This window comes from Sminthopsis crassicaudata, chromosome X (genome assembly GCF_048593235.1).
Source record: "Sminthopsis crassicaudata isolate SCR6 chromosome X, ASM4859323v1, whole genome shotgun sequence".
In the NCBI taxonomy this organism is placed as follows: Eukaryota; Metazoa; Chordata; class Mammalia; order Dasyuromorphia; family Dasyuridae; genus Sminthopsis; species Sminthopsis crassicaudata.
In genome coordinates this window covers 63,428,958-63,453,439 of record NC_133623.1, presented here as the reverse complement: position 1 = coordinate 63,453,439, position 24,482 = coordinate 63,428,958, and the positions used below count along the sequence as shown (strand labels likewise).

General features: G+C 39.5%; 1 long non-coding RNA gene across 1 annotated transcript; it reads right to left on the bottom strand.

Annotated features, from left to right (window-relative positions):
- Positions 1-4,310: 4,310 nt before the first annotated feature.
- On the bottom strand, positions 4,311-24,482 carry LOC141548662 (uncharacterized). Its single transcript, XR_012484019.1, has 3 exons — positions 24,393-24,482; positions 5,691-5,824; positions 4,311-4,413 (listed from the first exon to the last, which is right to left on the bottom strand). It is a non-coding gene; the product is annotated as an uncharacterized LOC141548662 (long non-coding RNA).

Below are 24,482 nucleotides of genomic sequence, written 5' to 3'. Positions count from 1 at the left end.
CAGATTGAGTTCCCAAGAGCTCATGGGAATCCAGAGCTGAAAGGCAGCCCAGAAGCCATACAACACAAGAACAAAAACAAAATGAAAAAAAAAAACAAAAAAACAAAAAACGAAATAAAACAAACATAAAAACAAACATGGTGCTAAAATGACTTGCTTCTAAGTTATATAAATTGTTTAAAAAGTCAGGGGTAGGGGGACAGTGGATAGAGCATCAACCCAAAGTCAGGAGGACCAGAGTTCAAATCTGTCCTCAGATAATTAATATTTTCTAGCTGTGTGACTCTGGACTAGTCACTTAACCCAGGGGAAAAAAAAGAGTCAGGGGTATGATTTGAATTTATTTCATTATCAACACTGAACAAAGTAGTAAGATCTTTGATATGTTAATAAAAGTTGGCTTATGGAGAAACTGAGTCCCAGAGAGTTATTATTGCCTTAGATTATTATTAGAATTATATATATATATATATATATATAACATATAATATATATTATATATATAACATATAACATTATATATTGTATATATAATGTTATATTGTTATAGAATTATTGCCTTAGATTCACAGTGATATAGTCAAAGAGGTGATGTTAAGGTCCAAATTCTTCTAAGTCTAGAGGTGTGGGAAATGGAATTAATGGGCTGTCCATGGAGATGTCATTGCTTTATTGACTGTCACCATTAAATTCTTTGACTTCAGCCAATCACTTGACAAATTAGTCCCCCTAAAGGGGTGCAAAAGGAAGCAGACAAGCAAAGCATATGAAGAAGTCCTCTCCAATCCATCCCTCCACTCCTGGATAAATGGAAGAGAGAAGAACTGCTGGAATTCTTGAGGGGGTCTCAAAACAAAATATGTCTCAGAGGAATTTAATGAACCCCAAAGGAAAGAGTAACATTAGCAGCCTGTTAATCACTCCCTAATACTGGTTCTCAAACATTTGGTCTGAGACCCTTCTGCAGTCTTAAAAATTATTGAAGATTCTAAGAAGATTTTATGTGGATGCTATTATCTTTACAATATGATAAAGTAAAGCTGATTAATGTTTAAAATATTAATCCATTTAAACGTAAACAAAAACCTATTACATGTCAACATAAATAACTTGCTTTTATTTTTTAAAAGTTATTTTCCAAAACAAAAAAATTGTGGAAAAAAATGCTATTATTTCCTTATTTTTTTGCAAATCTTTATCATGTCTGCCTTAAGGGAAGACAGCTGGATTCTTATAGCTGTTTCTACTTTCCATCTGTTGCAATCTGTTGTTTTAGTGGAATTTTATGAAGAAAATCTAGTCTTACATAGATGTATACCTAGAAAGGAGTGGCACTAGTCTTTTAATTGCCAAAGAATATCTTAATATTATTATGAAATTATGCAAAGGTCCTAGGGCCATTCATGGGTCTGTTCTACATTTTGAGAATCTCTTCAGACACCATGGTTGACAAATAATCATCCAGTCATTGCCGGAAAATCTTCCATAAAGAAAAATTCAGTATCCCCTAGGTCTTTTGGACAGTTCTAAAGTTAGGAAGTCTGTCTTCAGTGGGCCCTAAAAACTTCCTTTTTGCAAATCTTTATCCAAATACAGAAAGGAGCAGCTGGCAACTGAGTCCCCAGCTGGAAAAAGCAGATTATAGAATTTCTACAACTTGGTAAAAATTTTCTCAAAATTGTGGTAGTAGAAAATTCATAAACCTGTACTTTGGTCTGCTAGTCCAAAGTCCGCTAGTCCCGGGGAAGGGGGGAAACGGGAAAAGGGAAGCAAGAGCACACGAAATGGGGGGAACACATGGGGGAAGGGGGGAGAATGCAGGAGGGAAGGGGAGGTACAGAGGGAGGGGAAGAGAAGGGTGGGAGACTGGTGGGGGAGGGGGAAAGTGAAGGGGAGGGGGGAAACAAGAACTTGCCAAATGGGGGGAGCATGTGGGGGGAGCAGGGAGGGAGAGTGGAAAGAGGCAGAGGAAGGGCGAGGGAGGATGAGAGAGGGAAGAGGGCAAAGGGGGGAGGGCAGGAGAAGGGAGATGGAGGGGAGGCAGGGGAGGGGAGGGGGGAGAGGGGGGAGGGCAGGAGAAGGGAGATGGAGGGGAGGCAGGGGAGGGGAGGGGGGAGAGGGGGGAGGGCAGGAGAAGGGAGATGGAGGGGAGGCAGGGGAGGGGAGGGGGGAGAGGGGGGAGGGCAGGAGAAGGGAGATGGAGGGGAGGCAGGGGGGGAGGGGAGGGGGGAAAGGGGGGAGGGGGGAAAGGGGGGAGGGGGGAAAGGGGGGAGGGGGGAAAGGGGGGAGGGGGGAAAGGGGGGAGGGGGGAAAGGGGGGAGGGGGGAAAGGGGGGAGGGGGGAAAGGGGGGAGGGGGGAAAGGGGGGAGGGGGGAAAGGGGGGAGGGGGGAAAGGGGGGAGGGGGGAAAGGGGGGAGGGGGGAAAGGGGGGAGGGGGGAAAGGGGGGAGGGGGGAAAGGGGGGAGGGGGGAAAGGGGGGAGGGGGGAAAGGGGGGAGGGGGGAAAGGGGGGAGGGGGGAAAGGGGGGAGGGGAAGCAAGAACATGTAAATGGGAAAGGTATACAAAGGGGGGGCACGCACGGGGGGGGGGGCACGCACGGGGGGGGGCACGCACGGGGGGGGGCACGCACGGGGGGGGGCACGCACGGGGGGGGCACGCACGGGGGGGGGGCACGCACGGGGGGGGGCACGCACGGGGGGGGCACGCACGGGGGGGGGGCACGCACGGGGGGGGGCACGCACGGGGGGGGGCACGCACGGGGGGGGGCACGCACGGGGGGGGGGCACGCACGGGGGGGGCACGCACGGGGGGGCACGCACGGGGGGGGGCACGCACGGGGGGGGGGGCACGCACGGGGGGGGGCACGCACGGGGGGGGCACGCACGGGGGGGGCACGCACGGGGGGGGCACGCACGGGGGGGGCACGCACGGGGCAAAGAGGGGGAAGTGGGGGAGAGAAGGGACATTGAAGGGAGGCAGGGGAGGATAGGGGGAGAGAAGGTAGAGGAAGGAAGGGGGGGAGAAAGGGAAGACGATGGGAGAAAGGGAGAAGAGGGAAGAGTAGGGATAAGGGAAGAAAGGGGGAGATAAGGGCTGAAGGGAAAAAGGAAGAAGGAACTGGAGAGGGGGAATAGTGAGATGGAGGGGGGAAGGAGAGAGGAAGCAAGAGTACTAGAAATGGAGAGAACATGGGGAGGGCATGTGGAACGGGATGGGGGGCGAGGGAGGAGAGGGCGGGGGCGGGAGAAAGAGGGAGGGAAAGTAAGAACACACAAAAGGGAGAGGGCGGGAGGCGGGCGGGAGGCGGGCGGGAGGCGGGCGGGAGGCGGGCGGGAGGCGGGCGGGAGGCGGGCGGGAGGCGGGCGGGAGGCGGGCGGGAGGCGGGCGGGAGGCGGGCGGGAGGCGGGCGGGAGGCGGGCGGGAGGCGGGCGGGAGGCGGGCGGGAGAAGGCGGGAGAAGGCGGGAGAAGGCGGGAGAAGGCGGGCGGGGCAGACAGAGAATGAATGAGAATGCGAGAGGCTCATGCTCTATAGCTAGGATTGCTCTTAGAGGACACTGAGTGGACATTGCTGAGGTCAACTGAAATGCATTTACGAGAATGTTTTATTATAGAAATATAAACCAAAGTCTGGCTCTTTCTGAATTTCAAAGTAGTTGATATTGTGGATGCTCCGCCGCCTTGGGACTTGGGCCTCTGGGCTGCCTTTGACTTCTCTGGCTTTGAAGCCATTTCCCGCCACTCTCCTGAACGCCAACTTGGACGGATGAGATGGTAGAGGGAGTGTGGGAGAGGGAGTGTGTGTGTGTGTGTGTGTGTGTGTGTGTGTGTGTGTGATTAACCCAGAACTCCCCATATGGACCCAGTTTTTAAGGTTCGGTTCTTCCCCAAACTGCAGAGACAGTAAAGGCCACACGGAGCCTCTCTGAGAGATTCGGGGGCGACGAGTCCAATTCCTGCGTCCAACATTGCTCGTGTTGAAGCTCGCTGTGGGCACTGAGCCCCGCACTTCCCTCCACCACGTCACATTAGCGGCCTCCCAAATCCAGTGGGCCATTCCCCCCCCCCCCCCCCCACTCTTGGCTCCCTCACCAATTCCGCTTCTCCTTAAAAACTCCTCTTTCTGCCCAAGGCGCCGCCATCCTTCCCTTCCCGGAGATGTGTAACTCCCCCCTCCTCCACATGTAATCAGGGGCCGAGTCTTTTCAGTTCTAGCTCAAGGCTACGGCGTCTCTTACACATGCCCTTGCCTCCTGTCCCCCAGGCACCCCCCCTCCCCCGTTCACATTCTCATTCATTGTTCACCTGGGTCTCAGCACCAGCTTCTCTCCTCCATCTTCTCCCGAGCTCCTCTCCCTTTATCCCAGGCTGCCCCGCGCTCCTCCTCAGGACGCTCCGGGGGTCTGAGCGGCCTCTGGGGAAGAAAGAGAAACACTCCGGTTGGATGAGAAGCACTCCCCCCTCTGTGTCCCAGACTGTCTCTATTCCAACCGAGCTCATTGATAAAGTTCTACCCCACACGTCACGCCTGGGGCCGGACGCCCTCCTGCCCGGGAGGCGCCCCCTCTGCACCCACACTCTGAGAATCCCTGGACTCCTTCCGAGTCCTGTGTCTACTTGGTTTGGGTTTTGTTTTTATTTGTACGCGGATATGCTGAGCCCGTCCCTCCCCCACCCTCGCCAAGAACACAGGCTTCTTGAGGGCAGCAGCTCTGGGTCCGTGTCTCCAGGGCAGCGCTCGGCCCACAGGAGGGTCCCGCTCTCCTCACTGACTGATGTCGCTAAATTTTCCATGAAAACCCCCTCCCCAGAGCAGAACGTGGTATTCACATGTTACCAGATCTAGAAAACTATTAGGGCGGCGCTTCCAGCACGGCCCGAGGTGGGGAAAGCGCTTCCGTCCCCCAGGAGCGGCCTAGCTCCCTGCATGGCAACAGGAAGTGTCCCGTACGGGGGGACTCGGGCCTGTCCTCCCGGGAGGAAACCAAGATGACAGAGACCTCCAGAAGCCGCCCGCAGAGCCGCTGCGGGGGTGATGGTGGTGAGCGGCGGCATTTTGGGACCCCAAAATTGACATTGACACTCGGTCCAATTCTAGACTGACGCCTTCAGCGATTCCCTCGTGACCCCAAGATAGGGAGCTGAATGAGGGCGCCGCTGCACCCTCCGGTCTCAAGGAAGAGCCTCGGAAGGTTCCGGCACCCGGACCGCTCCAAGTTTCAATCCAGGGGAGGAGGTTTGGAGCGGGGCAGAGAGCTGCGGGAACTCCTGGTCAGCGCAGGCCCTTCATACAAGAAGTTCCAAACCAGAAAGCTCGGCTGGCACAAAGTTTATTGGCACTGAGGTGAAAGCACAGAAACTGACGAAGTCGGCACTATTTCAGATGCCTGAGCAGCTGGTGCTCCGTTATGATCCCTTCCACGGGCGCGGGAGTTTATGGTGTAGGTGCTTTCCCTTTCCATAAGCAATCTCTTTTGCTTGGCACAGTGGTCCCACTCAGCTGAGGGAATCATTCCCCATTTTAAAAGTCGGTCCAATGTCCTCCCCCACAGGAAGCTGGCCCCATAACTCCAAAAAAATTCGGGGCGCTAAGTAACCTATAAAAAGCTACTGGTTGATATTTGAAAACTACTAGAGAGCCAAACCCCTCCCCAGAGGCACCAGCTTGTGTCCCAAGTATATCCTCCTCACCTGCCACAAACCTCCTGGTATCCACTCGCGTGGGCTCTTTTCTTCTTTGCTCGTCTAGCCTGGGTGTCTTTAAGGAGCAAATGGAGTGTTCTCAGTCAGCGCGCTCTTACAGGAGGCTCTGAAAATTCTCCCAGCTGAAAAAAAAAAAAGAAAAAAAGAAAAAAACAAGAGTGATGACTAACTGTCCTTTGACTTAAGCAATTGGCTTATACACCCAGGGGGCTGGCACCTGCTTCTGGACAATGAGGGAGAGGATCATCTGGAGATGAAAAGCCCTGACCCTGTGAAGAAAGGGAATCGAGTTGAATTGGAAAGATAATATACACTGCCTGGTCACAAACAGAAGGTGAATTTTCAATAGTTTCCAAACTGGAAACTATTGGCCATTGGTAGGACGGGCTTCTTTTTCTGCTAACAGGAGCTTCTTTCTAGACTCCTGAGGGAACTCAGCCAATGGACTTATGGAATCATGGCAGCATAATACGTCAGACATAAAGGAGGGGAAATTCAACAAACTAGCCGAGAGGGATTTTACAAGATAGAGCATAACTGGTCTTAGAATATAGAATGAATAACCGAGGAGTGATCTTAGAATAGATCACGTCAGAGCTGAAGGAAGCCTCAGAGCAGGGAACATCAAACTAGGAAGACAATCTAGTCCCACTCCCTCATTTTATAATATTTCAACTAGATTTAGAAAGGTTAAGTGAGACCTTGTTCAAGGTCTCCCAGTGAGTAAAGAACATAAATTATATATATATATATATATATATATATATATATATATATATATATATATATATATATATATATATACACACACACTAAAAACTCTCTAATCTCTATCTTGCCTCAGTTTCTCTGGCATTACACAACAACAATACTGTATGAAGATGTATTCTGATGGAAGTGGAAATCTTCAACGTAAAGAAGATCCAACTCACTTCCAGTTGATCAATGATGGACAGAGGTAGCTACACCCAGAGAAGGAACACTGGGAAGTGAATGTAAATTGTTAGCACTACTGTCTGTCTGCCCAGGTTACTTATACCTTCGGAATCCAATACTTAACATGCAACAAGAAAATTGGATTTACACACGTATATTGTATCTAGGTTATATTGTAACACATGTAAAATGTATGGGATTGCCTGTCATCAAGGGGAGGAGTAGAGGGAGGGAGGGGAAAATCTGGAAAAATGAATACAAGGGATAATGTTGTAAAAAAAATTACTCATGCATATGTACTGTCAAAAAAATTATAATTATAAAATAAAAAAGAAAAGAAAAAGAAAGAAAGAAAGTGCCAAGACCGTGAATCGATCACACTGATTTTCCCCTTTTGAAACCTAATCAACATGGCACGCTGGGTTTTCTCCAGAGTCAAAATTATGGCAAACAGAAAAGAAAACCCAATACATGCTCTGACAAGTAATGGGTAATGAAAGATGGATGACACAGTAGGTGGAAATTGGGTTTGAAAGCAGGAAGATCTATGTTCCAGTCCCATCTTCATTAAATACCAAGATTATCTCTAATTTCTCCTGCCTATAGCTTCTTTGTTCATAATTATTTACATGGTGACTTCCCAGAAGACTGTGAGCTCATTTAGAATAGCTGTTAGAATTTTTTGTCATTCTTTTTATTGCTCATACACAGAACATTGCCTAGAATGGGGTAGCTGTTTGCTAACTTTATTTGATATTGGCCATGTGATCCAGGTAAGTCACAACCTTTCAATGTTATGGGCAATTCTCTAAGACTAAGTTGCAGAGGAAATGCTGGCTTTTGTTGGTAGATAGTTTTCTTACCTGGGAATCTCCTAAATCAATAAAATAACAGATTTGAGCCCTATCCCCAGTCCCTCATGAGTTTCAAATGCTTGTTAAATTGGACTTGATGAACCTTTTGCTCAGGTAGGGCAAAGCAACTCTATGATGCAACTGGTTACTTGCCAAGAAGCCTGGGATAGAATTAGAATTCACCAGCAGGATAGATGGATGAATGTTAAAGCAGAGGATGCTGGGGACCAGGAAATCATAATGGACTAGTTAAATCCATCAGGTCATTGCCAGTTTAGATTTGAAAAGTCTTTGAATGGGAGCTTAATGGGTTCTAGCAATAACCCTCAATGTCAAACAATAGTTTTTGATCTCTAGCCTATTTCCCTCTCACTACATTTAAAGATCACCTAATCTTATTCATGCTTAAATAAAGCTGGAGAATTTTAGTCTAAGAGTTTTAGTATTTTCATCTTTGAATACAAATTCTAATAATTTATGTCTTGACACTATCATTTAAATGTGGAAAAAATTGCTTTTCCTATCTCCTTTCATTGAAGTCCTAAATTCAATTTTCCCTTCCAGTCAGGGGGCTCCTTAGGGACCTTCCAAGATTCCTTGGGATAGGAATATTAAGAAAAACAAGAAACTATAATGATTCCAGGCCCTTCTTTTCCTCCTTACAATTAAATGAAAAATGCAAGTCATGAACAAATACTGGTATCAATAGGATTTATTTGAGCATACAATTGCCAATTCAAAAGAAAGTTTCACAAAAAAAAATCCAACTCAAGTCACCTACAAAATCTAATTTAATCTTTATCAACAAGTAAAGTTCTCTGTCAAAACCATGTGATCCTTCCATCTCATTTCTTTACTTTTACCTGTGAGTTTTAGCTCACAGGGCCAAAAGGGAAATCAATTTAATTCATTTCGGTTCAAAAAATGTTTATCTGTCTGGTGATGGCCTCTAATTGAATTGACGTGCTGCATGGGAGAGGATATTGGACTAGAGTTTTAATTTTTCCCATACTAGCTGTATAACAATGAACTACTTAATTCACCTCTGTGGACTTTATTTTCTTATATTGTAAGTTGGGAGTGGACTAATGGGCAGAGACTTAGCTTTAGAGTCTGAAAGACTCTGTTAGCTTCAATCCCCTCATCTAATACATACTGATGGAAGGATTCTGGGCAAATCATTTAACTCCTTGATGTCCCAGGCAGCGCTCTAAAGCTCTAAGTTTCAGATATGCATTAGTAAAGGAAATTCCCTATATTTTTGAAATTACAAGTCTAACCATCCTATAACTCACAAAAATCATCATTAACATACTAACAAGTTTATTATGAAAGTTTAATGAAGCAATTGATATGAAAAGTGATTTAGCATTGCCAGCTAGTATTACTGTTGTTCTAATTCTAGATATAACTGTTCTCTTGACTTTCTCTACTTATAATATTATATTTGTTATATTTCCTGTCACCTTATAGATGTTATAGGTGTTTTATTGCCTGTCACCTTATAGTTGCAAGAAAGAAAGAATCTTACACTACTAAGTGACTTGCTTCCTGATCAGGAACAAGACTCTGGAATATTGATGACAAATGGTCATTAACTTTGAATTGAAAACCTGAAGTTATGGAAACTCAATATAGCCCACTCCATATTTTTGCACAAATATTCATCCTTTCTTATGTATTACAGTTCATATCATGCTTATTTAGGTACAAAATGCTTCCTCCACAGACCAATTGTGTCTATCAATGTGCTTAACACATAGGAGACATTTGTTATCTCCCAAAGTTGCTTCTTAGCAGCCTTTAGCTGCACTTTTTAGTTCCTTTTTTTGTTTGTTTGTTTGTTTTAAACTCTAGAACCAAACTGAACAAATCTGGTACCTTTTCCATATGATAATCATTCAAATACTTGAGCACAGCTATTACATATTCATGGTGTCTTCTCAAGAATAAACATACCCAATGTGTTTGTGATGGAATGTTATTGTTCTATGAGAAACGATGAGCAGTATGTTCTCAGAGAAAAAACAAAAACAAAACCGTAAAGTTCTCCACAAAGTGAAATGTACTGTATACAAAATAATAACAATGTTCTGAGATGACCAGCTGTAAAAGACTTTGCTATTCTCAGTAGTACAACCATTCACGACTACTCAAACACTTATGAAAAATCCTATCCATACCCAGAGAAGGAACTACATATCTCAATGCATATTAAAGCATTCTGTCTTTAAAAAAACAACAACAACATTTTTTCTTGAGAGTTTTTATTTTCATTAGGGTGAGAGCTATATTTTCTTTCAGAATTTGACTTCTATGGAAATGTTCAGAATAACTTTATATGTGGTTTCTTCATTGTAAGTAGGAGAAGGGAAAGAACCTAGAACTCAAAAAAATTAAAAATCAATGTTTTTAAATGTTTTAAATATAACTTGGAAAAATATTAAACAAAAACTTTAAAATATTAAAAAAGTATAAACATGCCCAGTTCCTCCAAATAATCATCCTTTGAGATGAAACGGCTATATAGCACAATGATAGAAGTAGGGAAAATCTGAGTTCATATCAAGTCAGACATTTATTAGCTATGTGACCCTAGATCATCAGTCTGTCTCAATTTCCTTGACTGTGAAATGAGAATAATATCAATACCTACCTACCAGGGTTGTTGTGAGAATCACATAAGATAAACATTAAGTGCTTAGTCCAATGTCTGGGAAGCTAGGTGGCAAAATGGATAAAGTAATCCTGCCTGGAGGCAAGAAGGCAGCTCAAAACTGGCCTTAGACCCTTACTATGTGCTCCTGGACAAGTTCCTTAAACTATCAGTCACAGTTTCCTTTATCCATAAAATAAGAGCAGTTACGAGGATCAAATGAAAACATTGGTAAAATGATAAAACTGGTAAAATCTCCTTTGTCTCTCTCTCCATCCCTCTGTTTAACACACACACACTCACACAGAGTTATGTTAAATCCCATCACCAATATCATCATTCTGTTTTCAACTCCTATTTGTCTTTCCTAAAGCATAATATACACCCCATGTACTCAGATACAGGTTGAACAAGGCAGGAAATAATCAGCAAATGGTGTCTTGTGGCATTTGCTCGAGTTATTCATCATCAGTGCAGCATCATATTAATACGCTTTGTTATCACATTGATCAGTCAGTCAACAAGCATTTATTTAGTCTTAACTATGTGTCAGGCTCTATAATAAGCGTTGGGAAAACAAAGAAAGGCAAAAACACCGGTTCCTTTACTCCAGGACTTCACATTCCAATGGGGGAAATAACATGTAAATAATGAGGCCCATACAAGATATATACAGTGCAAATGTTGACTAATTGAGTTTGTGTCTAAAAGCAACTCCAGATATATTTCATGTGAATTATTCTCTCATCATGACTTCTCTATCCTGGCCATATCTTATTTGTGTATGCCATCAGCCACTTTAGCTTAACTATTTTCCTTTGAACAAGAGACAGTTATCAGAGCCACAGGGGGGGAAAAACATAAAAATGACATATACACATGTATATGTGCATGTGTATATAGACATAAAAACATATTTTTATACACACATGCACACATTTAATAAAATGTGTGACCAAACACATAGTTTAAAATGCACGTTGACACAAAGTTTTATTTAATCTTTAAAATACTCTTCTGAACAGAATCAGAGCAGGACTGATTTAATCACAACTATTTTTGTTTTTAAAGATAAATAGAGGCTCAAATAACATACATGATTTTCCCATAGTCAAATAGTAATTTCTGGAAATGACTACTAAGGTACTGTTCTAAGCTTAATAATAAACTTAATAAACTAGCAAAATAAAATTAGTTATTTGGCAGGAAAAATTATGTGTGTGTAAACGCACATGTATATCTACTTAAACACATGCACACACATATAGAGAGATTGTGGGCATATATACACATGAATGAATAAAGACTACAAAAGAAAACAATATTAATATGCATCAGAGTCAATTAATGACTAGTACTAATGCTAGAACAGAGATAATCAGATCTACTGCTCAGTAGAGAGTGACTACAGGTGTGGAACACTGTTGCCTTCCTAGTCAGACAGTCCCAATTTTAGCCACTCTGATTAAACTGCCTTCCTTTGAAGGGGTCAATTCCTAAATAGGTAGGGCAGGGAAAAACATATCAGGAAAGGATTGTGACATAAAAACACAAAATATCAATAACCCACAAATAAGATGAAATGAAAAAAATGAAATGCAAATGAAGTGAATGACTTCCAAGGAACATTTTGTCCCCCTGAAGGAGGATCACTATTCCTTAAGAGCGAGTCAATGCCTTTCTGGTTTTTTTCTTTCCTTTGCAGAAGTAATCATGGACCTAGAACCTTGTCCATCCCATTGATTCTCATTTATTCAGGGCAACAAGAAAGAGTATCTGCAGGGATCCAAGCAAACTTCTGATAAATTACTGCAGCAAATTAAGCAGAGATTCACTTAATGACATTCCCAGTGAAAAGTGCTAGTTCAGCTGAACGTGCTTGTACACAAGGGCTAATTGATACACTGCAATGAGTTTGAATTCTGTTCAATAAAGTCAGAGATAGGGTCTGCCATTCCCATGGAGCCACAGCAGAACTCACGGGCAGCACACAGATTGGCCCTAAATCATTTATGAGCCACCTCCATCTGGCATTCAAGGGCCTCCCTATAATTCTGTCTCATCTTAGTCAATTTTCATTGCTTTCCCCCATACCCTTAAATCCAAACTAGACCAAACAGACCCAAATAAGTATTGAACTTTAATTCATTTTGTTCCTCTATCTGAAAATAGCTTGAGAAAAATTTCTTTTCTTGCCCTTAAATATCTTGAAAAAATCTGCCCCATCACAAAGCTCTCCATGAAATCTTCTCAAATCTCTCCAAATGGATATGATTACTTTTATTATTCTCAGTAGAAGTCACAGGCTGGGAGATGGGTATAGATTTATATACAGGAAGTACCATAGAATTAATTCACTTGGACATTGCCCATCATTTTAAAAATAAATAAACTGAGTCCCAGAGAATGTCAAGACATATGAACAATAAATGCCTTAGTTGTATTCAATCCGGAATCCTCCAATTCCACATACAGCTTCCTTTTTACTCTACCCTGTCTCCATCATTCAACCCTCCTCTTATATACTTCTACTTCTTACCATGTAACAGTCATTTCTGATTTTTTTTATTTCCCTCCTTAAAAGTGAGTTTCCTGACAGAAGTATGTATCTCAAATTTCTGCGTAAGCTTCACATTGCCTAGCAATGTTTTATGCATAACTGCCTTTTTTATAAATATTTATTTTATGAATGAAATCATGCAGTTATATAGCACATAGAAATGTATTTATAGATTATAGAATCTCAAATTTCTATTTAAGCTTCACATTGCCTAGCAGTGTTTTATGCATGACTGACTTTTATAAATATTTATTTTATGAATGAAATCATGCAGTTATATAGCATATAGAAATGTATTTATAGATACAGATATAGAATATGGTTCATTTTATCCTTTGTACTTGGAGTCAGAGTGCCTAGAAAAGTTTCTGGAGCATAGCAGACATTTAATAAACACTTGTTGATTACTGACTGATGTATGAATGATATTGCAGCAATGACTTTTGACTTGTTCTTTTCCTACTTCTTCTGGTTCCTAATGATGATCATTTTCTCCTATTTACTAAACTTCCAATCAAGATCCTTTCTAGGATGGTCCATAGTTTTCAGATAGATAAGATATAGGTGATAAATAGATTATATACAAATAAATTGGCATAGATGGACATTTAGATGATCAAAAGAGAGACAGATGAAGGAAGGAAGTAAAGAGGGAAGGAGGGAGGAAAGGAAATATGAAGGAGGAAGGAAACAAAAAAGGAGGGAGAGATGGAGGAAGGGAGGAAGTTCTTTCCAAGTTCTTTTCATGATTCTTGGTATTAGCAGCCAAGCTTTGCTCCTCCTAAGCTTTAAAACTCTGACCTTATCCTTTCAAGACGATTCAAAACTATTTAATTTGTCCTCCACTATTTAATTTGCTTTCATCTTTATTCATACATTTCAAAAATCTAAACTGGTCATTGTGTTTCATATTTATCACGTTGGGGGCCCCCATCCTCTTTTTATCAACGTTGGAATTGCTTCTTTGTATTTTCACCTTTTCTTTCTAAAAAGCTTTCCATTTCTCTTGGGCTGACTTTCTGTGCTGAGCTTTAGTCCCCTGAGATCTGAACTAACTTTTCTCAGTACTCTGAAATTTGTTTTCTTAAAATACAGGGTGCAATCCATATTGGGGCTAATTTTTGTCACTTTCTCTAGCTTTTCTTCCTCTAAAATAAAAGGCCCTCTTCCCCTAGAAGTCTGCCTCATTTCTACTGCTGCAACACATTCCTGTTTCATCAAATGATCAACAAATATATAAGCATCCTGTACCTAAAAGACTTTAAAACTGTGTATACTTTGATCTAGGAATACCATTATTAGTACTACATCTGAAAGAGAAAAAAAAAACAAAGGACCTATACATAGGAACAATATTTGCAGCAGTTCTTTTGGTGGTGTCTAAGAACTGGAAATTGAAGAGATTCATGAAATTGGGAATGGTATATCATTATGATGGAACATTTACCCTATATGAAATAATTGTGCTACGTGAAATGAAAAATTTAGGGAGGCCTATATGAACTAATACGAAGTAATGTGAGAAGAACCATGAGATCATTATACACAATAGCAGCAATATTGTAATAATGTCTAATTGTGGAAGACTTCAATATTCTGATCAATACAATGATCCAAGACAATCTGAAAGGATTCATGATGAAATTGCTCTCCAACTCCAGAGGGAAAACTGAACAACTCCAAGTACACATTGAAGTCTAATTTCCTCACTTTATTTTCTCTGTGTTTTTGTGAAATGGTTAGTACAGAAATTCATTTTGAATCATTCCATTTGTCTTATGGATATCATGTTGCTTACCTCCTCAGTAGAAGGGGGCAAAGCCCATAAGGAGGGAGAAAATCTGGAATTCAAAAAATGTAGAAGATGCTAAAAGTAAATAAATAACAAGAATTTAGAATATATGCTTAATATCCATCAATGGAGAAGTATCCACAATCACTGGTTATGACTAGAGCTCAAGAAGGTAGGATTGACTAGAGGGATACAACAATCATCTATATAATTGAACCTATAAAAATTAATACAATCAGATCCATACTTTTTTGAAGAGTTATATTTGAAGAGTTTAAACAAGCCAATAATTGCTTTTCTTTTAGGAGAGAAACTCCTGCCTCCCCCTCAATATTGTTTGTAATTCCTAAAGAAGTTAGCTTACATCTAGTCAACACTTCTTCTATGTGAGATGTTACGGCTTGTAAGATCCTATTAAGAAATGATATGGCAGTCAAAAAAGTTAACTTCTATAGAGCCATCAGTTAACTAATCACCTCACCCTTCTACACAAGTCTTGCATTTATGATCATATATTTAAGCATTCCTTTTTCATTTTAGTAGGAGCAATAATATTTCTTCCTTTTCTGCTCTTTCAATGGATCCTATGCCCTCCTTTGAAAACCTTCCCTTACTGCCCATAATCCTTCACATCCTGACAAGTTTAGCCATCAGCTCCTTTGATCTTGTCATATTCTCTCTCCCTCTCTCTCTTTTTTTTTCCCTCCTGAGGCTGGGGTTAAGTGACTTGCCCAGGGTCACACAGCTAGGAAGTGTTAAATGTCTGAGGCCAAATTTGAATTCGGGTCCTCCTGACTTCAGGGCTGGTGCTCTATCCACTAGGCTACCTAGCTTCTCCATCACATTGTCTCTCTTAAGAAAAGTTTGGCCACAGAATGGGAGAACTGTACACATCTTTCCTTATGCCCTCCCATGCTAGCTATATACTCGGACTTCAGGAAGTACTTGTCAAAGTTGTTTTCCTCTGTCTTTCCTTCAGTTCCACTTCCTGGCTACTTCCACAAAATGTCACTAGCCTGGCCTGTGCTCCCTCACAAAGGGAGATCCTCCTTAATTGGTTCCTGTTTCTACACCTAGATATAAACTACATTTGTTCACTGAAGAACTATGATGATTCATAGGGAAGTAGAAATACACATACACACACCCCAGCACTTACAAAAAAAAAAAAAAAGAATGTTGTTACAGAAATAGCAATAGTTTTTTTTTAAATTACTACAATTGAGACTTTCACATATTAAGGTCTTAGAGACAGCTTGATTTTCTAAGTAGAGTCAGGGAGTATTGAGTTCATGTACTGAACAAATTCATAATGGCTATGGGATTTTAGGGAAATCATTCAACCTCTCAAGGATGCAGTTCTCCAAAAACGAATGTTGTAAGAAGGTATTAACTAACATCAATAAAGGAAATTTCCCTACTTGCGGTTCCCTTGTCCAATGAAATCACAAGCCACTCCCCCACAAAGACCAAATAATCATGACATTTAAAGTTTGGAGTTCATTGGGTCCAGTGCCCTCATTCCAGTTGGGAAGAACCTGAGGCCCAAGGTTGGGGAGGCTTTGTTAAGGTCACATAAATAGGAAGTAGAACATGGGCCTGACCCATGTGAAATATTTCAGCTAGGATATTCCATTTAACATATGGGGGCAGCTATGCTGATCATGTTTCCCATTCAAGCTACCTTTTCCCAAAGTGTCTGTGTCTTTGACATGCAGAGGAGCTAGTGGCAAAGAGAATGAGCTCTTCAATGCCTTCATTAAACACAACAGCAACCCCAATGAATGGTCATCCACAGGGAATGAAGAATCTGATACTCATAAATCCTTCCTGAGAACAGGAGGCTACTCCTTGTTCTCCTTCAGAAGCCATTAATCTGAGCCAAAAATCACTGAACAGGTGGGAGAAAAAGCAGGAGAGGAGGAGATAATTACAATGTTACACTGATCAATGAAGAAATCAGAAAAGCAGATGTTATTTATAACAGCTAAAGTCAAAGCTGTGCTATGCTATGGTTGAGCATGGGCACACTTACAAAGCAGAGGCTGATTTGAACTTTAGAGAAATAACTTATTCTGAGTCCTTAACAAATAAGCTATCCAGTTTAACCTAAATAGAGAAACCGAAGAATGGGAAACAAAATCCAGGGTCAGAGACCCCTGGGCCTGTTTTCAATATATCAACAACCACTAAGTGCCCACTATGTTCTTGGATATATGCAACACATCAGGAGTAAAACAGATATATGTGTGTTTTTGTGTATATGTGTGCATATGTGTGTGTGTAGTGTGTGATATATTTTTATTTATCTATATGAAAGACACTATCCACCTCTAGAAAGTCCTAGATATGTATCAAGTCAACTAATAATCAGAAGTTAGATTACCATTATTCCCATGGATCTATGATCACATTAATATGGATTCTCCTAATGTGGTTTCTCTCGAACTTTACAGAGAGCAACCTGACCCATTTTCTGTGAAGTCCTTAGCCATAAATTTCCCAAAGAGTATTAACATGCTTCTTCATGTCCAAGTGTCCCAGAATTCATTTTCACATTCTCTTAATATTACACAGGCAACAACTGAACCAATGAGTTTTTCGTTAGCTCTCCCTCTCAATTATTCAACAGATTTATTTCCCATTTATACGTTGATTTGCTGAACTTTCCCAGATATGAAATAGCATTTCACTCAATCTCCACAATTAGTCAGAGGTGGAACTTACAGGAAAATGCAACTTTTCTCAAAATGGAGTCACTTTTACAAGACGGAGTTGATTTGGTTCACACAATTCTTTTACCTCATAACAAGTCTCTAGGGAAGGTCAGTCAGGTATTATTATTGGCAATTGACCAATGAACAATTGGTTTCAAAAGTCAAAAAGATATGATTGATTTCCAAATAAATTAGAGAAATAACAGGTCACATGAGTTCAAAGATGAGGAAAATCTTCTAAACTGGGTTAACCCTAGAGAAGGCTTCATGGGTGACAAGACTTAAAATAGACATTGAAGAATTCAGTTTACTTCATAGAGTCAAGATGGAGGGAGAAAGGTTTTAAAGTATCTAGAATGGTTTTCTAAGGCTCAGAAATGTGAAATGTCTTGTTCTGGATACAGGTTTCAGTGGGATGCCCTGGGATTCCGAATTCATCATTCTTTCCGCTGTCTCCTTTATAGAAGGCACTGAATAAAGGGCTATATGTGTGTGGGGGGCAGCTGGATAGAACCAAAATCCTCAATAGTCCATGACACCAATTAAGTTAGCCCATCTTCACCAGTTATCTTTTAGTTTGTCTTTCCTAGATATTCATGGGTATGAAGAGTCTGGTATCCCTGATTAGGTTATGGGAATAATTGGTGACAACTTCAGTAACAGAACATTTTATATAAGGTCCTTCCTATAATAATCACAAAAAGCCACTAGTAGCAGCATGACATATCATCACTTCAGTTATACAGAGGAAAAAACTGAAGATCATAAAGTTAACTGAATTGCCTGAAGTAGGAAGGTGCTGGGACAGAAACCCAGATCTCTGAACTGAACGATCAAAGGGTTTCAGCCACAAAACCAGTTAAACCATAAGATGCTTGAAGGCAAAGACCAGGTCTTACACTCCAGCTTCTACAGTGCTCAAAGAAGATTTGAATTAACAGAACATCCATTAAGTATTTACTCTATGAAAGGCACTATGTTGAGCTCCTTAGAAACAAAATGAAATAACATAATTATGAGGTAATTAAGGAAAGATCCCAAACAACAAGGGACATCAAGGAAAACAGGGAGCCCAAGGTTTCTTCAATATATTTTATGCTAATAATTTGCTATGATGATGATAATCAGGATTCTGAACTATCCTTCAAGGATAGTTATTAAATTTCATATAGCAAGGACAAATGTCAAATGCAGAATTGATATCTTAAAACAGTTAATATGCATTATCATTCCTAGAAGGTAAGCAACTGGATGGCAGTGACTTTATTGTTTTTATGTTTGTATTTCTGGTGTCTCATCTACCAAGTGATATATTATTAACAAATGCTCACTCAATTGAATCAAGCATAGCTGTTAAAATTATAATAATTCAAGGATCAAAATCTTCCCTCAAATATTTCATTTCCATGATGGCATCATTTGGGGGAAAAAATCTTTCACCCTCTCTTTGAAGAATTCCATTAACCTGAAATTCAATTATAGGCTGAAAAAGTCCATTCCATTGTTGATATTTATAATAACAGGATTCTTCCTTCAAAGTCACTATAGCATGCAGCCATCAGTACTACTTCTGTCCCTCCAAGGGCACTCTAATTTCAGTAAAGAATAACTAAATAAATATTTATTATATTCCAACTATCCATAAAAGCCTATGTTTTACACTTAAGATCCAAAGATACATGTATAGCATGCCTTCTTCTCAAAGAGTTTACAATGTGATGGAAAGAAACAACATGGATATTCCCAAAGAAATAGAAATCAAGGAAGAGTAAGAGTAAGTAAAACCCAGCACAGTGGTTTTGAGAAACCTGGTTAGAGAGCAGCAGGGCAACAGATTGTTTACTTGGTCTGAGAACAATTCATAATCAAGGGCTTAAAGGAAGGGAAGGATTTTAGAAGGAACAAGGTATCATTCCAGGAGTTTGGGAGTGATGTGAGAAAATGGTGATTGTGTAATGCGAACTGGGAAAGGAATGTATTACAGTAAGATGAGAATGTAGAATGTATCAAAGGAAGAAATATGTAGGTCTGAGTAACATGGGGTCAGAGTGTCAAAGGCCTTGAACATCAGGAAAAGGACAAATTTAAAAATAAATTAATAAAAGATAAGAATATGGAATGGAATACAGAATTTGCAATCATAACTGAATGGGAATAAATTCATGCACAAAATGAAAGAGAACAGAATGGATTAGAAATCAAACATGCAAATGGATTCCCTAAGAAAAATGGATTTATAAGTGAATTCCACCAAATGTTTAAAGAATGATTAATTCCAATACTACATAGACTATTTGGAAAAAATAGGTAAAGAAGGAATCCTGCCAAATCCCTTCTATGACATAACTGTGGTACTGACACAAACCAGGAAAATCACAGACCAATTTCCCTAATGACTATTGAGGCAAACATTTTAAATAAAGAGGGCAGCTAGTTGGTGCAGTGGATAAAGCACCAGCCCTGAAGTCAGGAGAACCTGAGTTCAAATCAGAACTCAGACATTTAACACTTCCTATCTGTGTCACCCTGGACAAGTCACTTAACTTTAATTGCCCCCGACCAAAAAAATAATTAATGAAATATTAGCAAAGATATTATAGCATCTTATCAGCGGGATAACACACTATGACCAAGTGGGGTTTACACCAGGAATGCAGGGCCCAGGCAAGGAGACAATAAAGGATTTGGACTTTATCCTTGGCTATTATTATGATGATTAATCTGCTGAAAAGAAGGCTGCTCCAAAGACCTCCAGAAAACCAATCAGAATACTACAATGACCTTATTTGGGATTTTCTTTATAAAGATACTGGAGCAGTTTGCCACTTCTTTCTTCAGGTCATTTTATAGATGAGGAACTGAGGCAAAGAGGGTTAAGTGACTTATCCAGGGTCACACAGCTAGTAAGTGTTTGGGGCTCAGGAAAATAAGTTTTTCCAATTCCAAGCTCAGTATTCTATGTACAGCACCATCTCCCTTGCATGATATAAGAATTTCCTCTCATCTTCTCTATAAGTGAGAAAAGATAGAGGAGGGATAACATTTAAAAATGAAAATAAAACAAGAATTAATTAAAAATGAAAGCAACATCAAATCTGTTTCAGAGAAGAGGCTCTTATTTCAGAAGTAGTAACCTCATGAGGAGTAAATGATGATTAAAAGATGGATAAATAAGGGTAAAGTCCATAATTGAGAGAATAATTTCAGATTATATTTGAACAGAATAAAATTAATGAAGAAAATAAAATAAGGGGAAAATTCTTTTTAGAAGTTAGAAAAAATTCCAACAGATATATAAAACTGTTGCACAGGGAATGAGATAATTTTGAATTATCTACTTCAGTGAATGAAGGTAGAGGCAGAAAAAGAAGGGAAGTAGATTACAAAGTAAATAATTTAAGTAGAGTATAAAAACTAAGGAAAGTGTAGGCAAACAATTTGGATGAGCTTTCAGCTGAAGAAACAAAGTAAGAATAAAAATGCATCAAAAGAATTCATGCAAAACTATAGAAAAGAATATAATACCCCAATTTGCTGTTTATAAGAAATATCTATAAAGCAAAAGCATAAAAAATTACAATAGAAGGCTGGAACAAATTTACAATACTTCACCAGGGAAGAAGGATCAGTTTCAATCATGTTATATAAAGAAAACAAATTTAGTGTATCAATAAGAATTAACAGAAAATTACATGATGGGTAGAGGAACGAAAGGCAAATAACTGAAATAAAACTTAATATAGCCACTAAATTAATGAAGGAAAATGTAGCTGAACTATCAAAATACATATAGTAACACAATAATCATAGTCAACTTTAATATTCCTCTTTCTTAACTGGGCAAACATAACAAAAATTAATTATAAAGGGAAATATAAAATTGCACAATCTCTAAGAATGTAGGATTAAAAGAATTTCTTAGGACCACACAGCCACATCACATAAACACCCCCTTCATGCATATGCATACAATACATCTACACCCACACAAAACAGCCATTTGTTAGGGTACAAAGGAATTGCTGTTAAATATAAAAATACTAAAAGCTAAATATATCTTTCACAATTCATCTTAATGCATAAAGATCAAGAACAAAGCACAGGACTAAATGGTGATTTTAATATGACATCCTAAATAATGGCTACATCAAACAAATATAGAAATAATAATTGTTCCAAAATTTATGACAATGTGATAAATTTCCTGGAACAGAGCTAGCATAGATTGGTCAATGCATAATTGTATACATGTTATTTTGATTTACATACATATATATATTTTTTTTTCTCTTTTCTGTTGTGATTTTATCTTATCTTTTTAAAAATTGATTTTTCTCCTTTTGAATAAAGTTGGATAAATGTTTATCATTTTAAAAGTCTATTCAGTGAAATAACTTAGTTTGTCAGCTCTAAGGTTTTTTTTTTTTTATCTTCTATATTTCTTCTCTAATTTTTCTAGATTCTCTATTTTGGATTATTTGAGGTTTATTTGTTGGCTTCCTAATCTTTGAATGGCATATTCAGTTCATTAATCTATTTTTACAGTTTTGATAATCTACATCTTTAGAGTATAAATTGGCCTTTTATGACTGCTATTATTTCCTCCATGCTGAAGAAGTTTTCCCTGGCTATAATAGACAGCTATGTAAACTCACAATACTAGTGATAAAAAGTTCTAAATTGTTGGTGTTGGGGAAGCAAGTCCACAGCACCACAACCACCATTTAAAGAGCCAATTCTTTAAACTGTAAATGCCAGTTCAGAGAGTTAAATAATAGTAGGAATGGGACAGGATAACATATTATGTCCTGTCTGTGGGAGGGTGGAAGGAAATTTAGCAGCACTTCATTAAGCCTGAAGGAAAGAGCACAGCCATTGGCTGAGAGCAGTTCTGACCACACAAATGTCAGGCTAGTATGCCTTGATTTATTTGCTTAGTGTACAGGTTGAGGAACAGATTGAGATCTAAACCTCGAGGAAATAGCCATTAGAGAGGACAGAGTCAGAAAGTGAATGATAGGAGAAAATAAGAATGAAATTAATTTTTAAAAAGACCAATCAAAAAGTTAAAAAGAAAAGGATTATGTATAAAATATAACTAAAATGACAAAACATTAGTAAAATGTAACAGAATTGCCTCACATGAGAAAAAAAAAATCAAAGACTAGATATTTTCTCTGATCCCCAAGACCTTTCAAAATTGCACAGAATAGAAAATCTTATGCTAAAGATATAGTAATTTCAGTTATCTTCAAGGCCTATGTTATTTAGAAACCAAAAGAAGATTTAGAAAAGAAAACCTTAGTCTATGAACTGAAGCTCATTCAAGATCACTTGCCACCTCTTATGTTATCACAATGGAATGAGAGGAAGAACACAGATGTATAATAGAAGCCATTCTGAAACCTGGGTTCCTCCCTCCTTTCCTCTTCAGTGTCAAAGAGTCAAGGAGAAAATTCGAAGATTTTTGAACATAAGCAGATAAATCTACCACAAAATTATTAAGAACATAAAGGAAATATTTGGTTCCATATCCAACAAATATGTTCAGGAATCTAAGAGTAAGTGCTGCAACATAGCATTTGGAATAGTATTGGAAATGATCCAACATTTGATGAGTTGGGGGAACCAGTGGAATTTAAGGAGGATACAAAACACAACATCCTATGCTGTAATGATTCAAAAGAAAAATGAGATTATGGGAGAATTCATGGCCTGCATAGCCCAAAAAAAAAAAAAAAAAAAACCCAGAAAGAAAAGAAAAAGTCAGCATAGGAAAAAATAACCTGAAATCTTTGATGAAAATCATAACCCACTAAAGAAATATAAAAAAGCAAAGGATTGATTGCAAATAAAAATATACACAGGTAAGAACAATCTAGAAGAAGAAAAAATAACCTTAAAAGAAAAACATGCACAATATTAAAACAAAACATACTTATTTCAAAGACAGGATGAATTAAAAGATGTCCTTAGAAGAGCATAGTCAAACAAACAAAGCTTTAACATCATAATGAAGGAAATAATAGAGAATTGCTGAGAACTTCTGAACATAAAAAGGAAATATCAAATGAAATAATTCAGATAATTTCCAGAAAATGACATCAAACAATAATAATTACTCAAGGCTGAAAAATTTAAGATACATAATAATTTAAATTTAACAGTGTAATTCAGGAAAAAAATTGCCTTCATATACAAAAGGGGGGAAAAAGGAAATTTAAATGTCAAGACTATTCTGTACTGAGAACAAAACAAAAAATGGAATAATGTATTCCTGTTATGCCACAGTTCTCTTATTGTCCCATTCAGTTTCCTTAATTATCCTGACCCAGTCCTGACTCAGTTTCTGTAATTGTTCTGCTTCAGTTTATAATTATCAGCTCAAAGCTCAGTCCAGCAAAACCTCCCCTCCCTCTTTATCATAATATTTGATAAGGATAAAAGATCTTATGTTTTGATATATCAGAATGCCTCTCCCCATCCCAAGCTCTTAGTATATCAGATACTGCCTTATCAAAATGCCTCTCCCCATCTTCAGGGTTCCTCCCAAGTAGCTCATCCCATCCTGTCAGAGTCCCATTCCCTTTCTTAGCACCCTGACTCTGTCCCTGCTTCAGTCTACCCTCTGAGTCTGAGCCATGGGTACACAGGTCATTGAGAACTCTGTTTGCTGGATTCTTAGAGACAATACTCTCATTCAGCCCTGGGATGCAACCATGGATCCATTTGGTCCCAGTAAATCTTTCCCTTTTAAATAAGTTATTAAATACTCTCTAATCTCTATCTTGCCTCAGTTTCTCTGGCATTATATTCTAAAGAACAATGGGGCTAAAGAAACAGTTCAAAATGACCTACACTTTCAATGTGAATTTAACCATAAACGGAAAATAGATATGCTCAATAAGAGGTATTTGAAAGATTTTTAGAAAGAAAACCAGAACCAAAGAGGTTATCTGCTTCTAAAATATCCCAAATACTAGAACTGTAGGAAGGAATGTATTTTATTGTAGTTTTTATGGCTTGTCCTTTGTTTTCAAAGGGTACCATTGGGGTAATGGGACTGTGTGTCTCCCTGATATTTGTGAAGAATGGGTCACCTGGCCAGAGGAAATTTCTAAAAATGATTCCCCCCCACATCTCCCTTGGGAAAGTGTTGTGCTACCAAAAGCTACCTGAAAGTGGCTGTTGGAGATCCAACCCAGAATTGCAGAAAGGATCTCCTCGTGTGAAAGGAAGATACAAGGAGACTGAAAGGCAGTTGC